At 41.0% G+C, this 6,523-nt stretch overlaps 1 non-coding gene across 1 annotated transcript; it reads left to right on the plus strand.

Moving 5' to 3' along the window:
- The first annotated feature begins 592 nt into the window (after nucleotides 1-592).
- LOC138992852 (small nucleolar RNA SNORA23) lies at nucleotides 593-746 on the plus strand. Its single transcript, XR_011468178.1, has one exon. It is a non-coding gene; the product is annotated as a small nucleolar RNA SNORA23 (small nucleolar RNA).
- Nucleotides 747-6,523: the final 5,777 nt, after the last annotated feature.

The raw sequence follows: 6,523 nt of genomic DNA on the forward strand, positions 1-6,523 counted from the left end.
CTGCTTTACATTTTTTAGGGAGCAAAAACAATTTGGAGATAGTAAGAAAACATATTATTCTGTTCAAAGCCTAACATTGGCCTACACTGCAAATGTTTGAACCATTTGGGGACTATTTTAGTAAGCGATCCAGCTATTCAGCAGAACATACCCTCTGCTTGAATTTCATAGTTAGTACAAGGCACCTCCCTTCTTTATCATTTTTCAGTGTGAATTACTACAAAGAATCTGCATAGCAAGTGCTAAAGCAGATTAACCCCATTATATTAAAAAGTTTGGTTGTCAAGAAAGCCTGCCCCAGACCCTGCAGCAGACACAGCAGTCAGTAGCAACGTGGGCTGCCAATCCCTCTACACAATTTGGTGGGAACACAGCAAACGCTCGTCTGCCACAACAGAACGGGCACAAAGAACCCACACACCTGGGACGCAAACACAGCTATTTTTTCTTACTCTTTATCCATTTTTATCCTTTTTATTCTTACTCAAATTTTCTTTTTCTTTGTTTTCTCTATCTTCCAATTCTCAACCTAACTTTTCTCTTTTTCATTTCCTTCCTCCTACTCTAAGTCTGTCTGCAATTATAAATCCCATTATTCATCTTTCCATTTATCTATTTTTTCATTAAAGCTTTCTTCCACACAAACATCATGCAGCCAAAGAGTAAGTTGGGATCATAGTACTGGTCTAGTGTTGTCTCATTGGACATAATTTACCACTGGCCAGCCTCCAAATTCCCATATAGAACTTAAAAAAAATATAAATAAATAAAAATAAAGCTTTCTTCCAGCCAATGAGATGTTCCTGGTCTAACCAAAATCACTTGAACAAGATAACACATGGGGAAAGGCGCCATTCCTGTGGCCTGCAAACAGGTGGCTACCTGAGGGAATGGCCTGGGCAGTCTTATCTCATTATTTTTATATTTCCAAGGCAGACTGGTAAGAACCATAGTAGGAAGATCTTATAAGAGCTAGGGAAGCCAGTGAATATTGTTAAACACTCTGGTAGCATGATCAAGTTTATATTTAGAAGTTTCAATACATTAGCGATGTCCAAATAAATTACGGGTGTTACAGTGACAAGCAGGAAGATATAGGCACACTGTTTAAAATACTTTTACATTAAAGAGAATAGTCAAGTTTCTAAGCTGAGGCAACAGTGGTCAGGATGAGGAGGGCAGAGGCTTGACTTGGTATTTGCTGGTTTTAGTGAGTGGGAATAACCCTGACCAGTTTGGCTCAGTGGATAGAGCGTCGGCCTGCGGACTGAAGAGTCCCAGGTGTGATTCCGATCAGGGGCATGTACCTTGGTTGCGGGCACATTCCCAGTAGGGGGTGTGTAGGATGCAGCTGATCGATGTTTCTCTCTCATTGATGTTTCTAACTCTCTATACCTCTCCCTTCCTCTCTGTAAAAAATCAATAAAATATATATTTTTTAAAAATGAGTGGGAATAAAAGAGAGTACTGAGGACTCACGGAGGTGACTATGAGAATTAAATCACTGGAAAAGTAGAGAGAGATTTTTCGTTTCCCCTGGGATCAGTGATGAAAAAGAACCCTAGGCCATAGTTTCCCAATCAAGCATAAACTATGTTCAAGCCCTATAAACAGTAATTAGACAAGACCAATGGGACCATGTCTAAAACAATGAAGAGCCAAGGTTACTCTGCAAGCACAAAAAATAACCAAACATCCCCCTATGGGAGTGGCTACTCTTGACCACTGTCAACTTTAACTTCTCTTTAATCATCCTGCTTCCCAGGTAAAAATTTCCCAGCTATCCAACCTCTCATTTGCTTTCTGAGAGCGCACAGTTCAGAAGTGTTTCCCACAGTGCCTCTCTCTAGTGTGCATTCTCCCAAGCCACAGCAAACTAGATAAATCTAATTGTGTTTGGCTACAAGTATATTCCTGTGGCCTGGTCTTTGTCTGCTGGACATCAATAAAAACATCTAGTTGAAGATCCTTGATAAAGTTGCAGGATATGTGGGAAGGAACACATCAAAGAGGGCTCGATATATAGGTGATCTTTGACACAACAGAATCTAATGAGATTTCCCACAGAGAGAATGTAGAGAGTCCCACATATTTCGGGGATCAGTAGAGGAGAGGTGAATAAAAAGAATTTGAAAAGATTCTCAATGTCAGATATGCAGGAAAAGAGAATGTTCTGAGAAAGAAGCAGTCCTTCAGAAAATGTCAAATGATACAGAAGTAGTTGAAGGGAATAAGCACTGAAATAGATCCGATCAATAAGCCAATTGGAAGAGCAGGGCAGCCGCCAGGAGCCGTCCTTTCCTCGGGATAGTTACAAAGTCTAGTAGCAAATGCAAGTGCACGAAACAAAAGACAAAGTGATAATAATTATGAAAATAACATTATAGTAATAGTAACAGTTAACATGTGGGAAGTACTACTGTGTCCTAGGCACTCTTAAAAGAGCTGCACATGTTTTACCTTATTTAGATTTTGCACAATAACCTCATGAGCAGGGACTATATTCACCTCCACTTTAGTGATAAGGAAACAGAGTGGTAAAGTAACTTGTCCAAGGCTGCACAGCGAGTAAGTAGAAGAGCTGACATCTGCTCCGCAGGTGCCTCCCACAGTAATGAGAGCTGTGAAAGAGAGATCATGGAGGGGTTTTCAGAACGCATGCGAGGGACCTATCCAGACTGTCATTGACATAAGTGAAAGGCACGCAGTCAGAGAAGCAGTAAGATGCCCCCCTATTATTCCTTTACAAATTAAAAAAAGCCATGATTTCTTGTAACACTAAAAATTCTTCCCCGTAATGAAGAACTTGGCTTGGTTGACTTTTCTTGTGTAAATGACAGGTCAAAACCTTTCCATTCTAGCTAATGGATGCAGATTCAGCAGACCCAGAGATTTCTGGAGGATAATGATGAGGTGCCGGACTCTGTTCGCCAGAGTCACTGCCTGGAGGTTTTAACGGCCAGACCATCGTTTAATAACTGGGACAGCAGGGGCAGTTCAGTTATTTTTAACCTGCCATCTTGACTCATTTTAAACCTTTTTAATCAGAAGTTTCCCAAAGTGTTACAGCATTCTAAAAAACGCCAGCAGAAGGGCGGGAGTTGGGGCGGGCTGGGCATCAATGGACGGACTGTTCCCAGCAGAAGAGTAAACTGACCCGCGTGAACGCAATAAACAACTGGAACTTGCAGGTTTCAAAGAGGCAAAAGGTAAGTGCCAGCCAAGAGCTGTTTAACTTTCCCGTCATTTCTGCAGGTTTAATGAGAGGGGAAAAGACAAGGACATGGCCAGTGTTTGCAGGTGGATGTCAAGACTGACAGTGTGGGCTGGTTTCCCTGAGTCTTTCCAGACGGATTATTTTACATCTTCTACTGCTCTTGGACGGGAAGACGTGGGACGACGTGTTTCTGGCTTTCAGAGCTTTCACCTCCAATCAGACTGAATAACAAGCAAAGCATTTTTCCATATACAAAACACAAAGAACACTCTTTTCCACCCAGGAGGAGATAGTCTAGAAAGGGACACATATAAAACAATGACAGGTGCCGAAACCGGTTTGGCTCAGTGGATAGAGCGTCGGCCTGCGGACTGAAAGGTTCTGGGTTCGATTCCGGTCAAGGGCATGTACCTGGGTTGCGGGCACATCCCCAGTAGGATATGTGCAGGAGGCAGCTGATCAATGTTTCTCTCTCATCGATGTTTATAACTCTCTATCTCTCTCCCTTCCTCTCTGTAAAGAATCAATGAAATATTTTTTTTTAAAAAATTGTCATTCATCAGTATGGAGTTTCCTCAAAAAACTGGAAATGGAACTCCCATTTGACCCTCTGATCCCACTTCTAGGAATATATCCCAAGAAACCAAAAACACCAATCAGAAAGGATATATGCACCCCTATGTTCATAGCAGCACAATTCACCATAGCTAAGATTTGGAAACAGCCTAAGTGCCCATCAGTAGATGAAGGGATTAGAAAACTTTGGTACATCTACAAGATGGAATACTATGCTGCTGTAAAAAAGAAGGAACTCTTACCATTTGCAACAGCATGGATGGAACTGGAGAGCATTATGCTAAGTGAAATAAGCCAGTCAATGAAGGAAAAATACCACATGATCTCACTCATTCATGGATAATAGAGACCATTATAAACTTTTGAACAATAATAGATACAGAGGCAGAGTTGCCTCGAACACACTGTCAAACTACAGCAGGAAGGCCGGGGAGGGTGGGCGGGCAGTGGGGGTGGTAAGAGATCAACCAAAGGACTTGTATGCATGCATATAAGCATAACCAATGGACATAAGACACTGGGGGGTAGGGGAGGCCAGGGGATTGTCAAGGGCGGGGGGAAAAAAAGGAGAAATATCTAATACTCTTTGTAATAATTTAAGCAATAAAAAAATATTTTAAAAAATTGTCATTCATTTAAAAAAACAAAAAAAACAATGCTATGTGAACCATCTGTCCTCCCCTAGTCTTCCTCCCCTTCTCATGTCCAGAAAGTTTTAACCCATCAAAGAAGCCTTGAGGCTCAGCTAAATGTCATTTGAGAATTCTTTCTATCAAAATAAGAAAATGAGATAAGGGGAAACTATAAGTTATAAATGAAGACCCTTTAAAGCTCACACATATTTCTAGGTAACAAATGAAGTCATTAATCTATGAGGACTTCATCCATTTATCTCTCTCTTCTGTTCTCATTTCATAAACACAAATTTTCTGTTACACTCCCAATACATTTGTTGGAAGAGGGGGGGTGAGCGATGAATTAAACGAACACCCACTCGATAATTCCTGACCTTTCCTTTAGCATGACAGTTTTATCAGTCAAGCAGAGAGATAATATGATGAGGATAAAAAGCTAATATTCTCTCCTGGTGAAAAAGAATCAATGACACTTTCACCCACAGCTTTATTGAAAAATAGATGATAATGGCTCAAGCACATCTACCAGAGTGAGCTGCTTGAAGCTACATTTAGCAACTTCTTAGAAGATGAAATATAACTGAAACTGTAGGGAGGCCCACAAAAGTGGTATGGGAATATTTCTTAAAATGAACACAATAAACCCATTTCCCCCCAGCCTAAGGAGGAGCAATGAAGTGCCGTTTATGGAAAGGGAGAATGAAAGCCGTAAATTGCTTGAGCTCAATGCGTTTCACAGCGACACTCTTGTTTGGTGCTCCTAACAGTTTTAGCCGTTGGGGAAACTGGCTCCAACTTCTGGACTACACCTATTAAACAAGGGAGAAATGCAGTCACCTATAAAACTTTTATTGTTGATAACAACTGGAGCGTTTAAAGTGTATGTGTATTAGAATAGGATATTCTGGGCCCTGCAGGAGAGATACAAGAATATTCTTCCCTCAAGATGCCTAATTCATTTACTTCCAAAGTGTGAACCTCATTGGTCAGAATGCAAAATACTGACTGGGCTACATTCTTGAGGGAGTTTTAAAGAAAACTACTTTGTAATACTTCTCTTGATACTGGGAAGTGTGGAGGTCCTTCAAAGTGGATGACTCTGAGGTTGAGTCTGGGTTTCAGGGAGGAAAATTGTTAAGCAGAGATTTGACTTGTGCTATTTCAGAGATCTGCATTTTGGGGTTGGTTCTAAAGATTCAGTAATAATAAAGGTTTAGACAAATCTCACTGTTTTCTATGCATGCTCAGAGACTTGGGTGGATCAACTGTAAGCCTGGTCTGTCCTGTCTCTCTTCCTGAGCTTGTCTTCCTGTTCTATTGGTATTTTCTATCTTGAAGAAGGCTCCCTGGCCTCTATAATCATCCAAAATTCATGAGACTAGGAGGATCCCCAAAGCCTGATCTTCAATAAAGTATATATAAAAAGGAGACTCAAATAAGTCCCAGGGGCTTCCAAGCCCCTTAAGCACATGAAAAGATGGACTTCTAACATCACGATCGGGACCAGCTACATAATAGTCAGGGTCCAATGCAAAATAAAACGCTAGGCACCTTGTTCAAACACTATTAAGAATTTCAAGTTGGTGACAGCAGAGCATTAAACCAAGTTCTTGTATGTCACACATCATGAAGCATGCCTTAATAACACCTGGGGCCTTGACCTTCACTCTGTGGGGTGTGGAGTAAGGGGATGGAAGAACTTTGCGCTCATCATCAAATTTGGGACATGTCACTAAACACCCCACTGCTATGGGTTCTTTTTCCTGATAAACAGGAGCTCTACTAGTGATCAGACAGGATTGAAGCTGTTTGGGGAAGAGAAATGTCAGCAGGTTATCAAAAAAAGGGAACATCTTCATTAAATGGATTCTCACATCCTTCTCCCTGCTACTGTGTCTACCTGGCAGTGATGCTCTACGCAGTGCAAGTCCTCAATAACTTCAAGAATATCACTTTGATGTTGACTCCAAACACGTGTGAAATGAATCAGCGCGTGCTTCTACTGGTTTTGGTAACAATGTCACACACCTTTGGTTCCATTTTCTGATTCAAATTTAATTTATGTTGTTCAGTCATATTCTTTGTTATTGTTTAC

The sequence above is a fragment of the Myotis yumanensis genome, unplaced genomic scaffold (genome assembly GCF_028538775.1).
Source record: "Myotis yumanensis isolate MYYU_CA2020_CCGP unplaced genomic scaffold, mMyoYum1.0.hap1 SCAF_14, whole genome shotgun sequence".
Taxonomy (NCBI): domain Eukaryota; kingdom Metazoa; phylum Chordata; class Mammalia; order Chiroptera; family Vespertilionidae; genus Myotis; species Myotis yumanensis.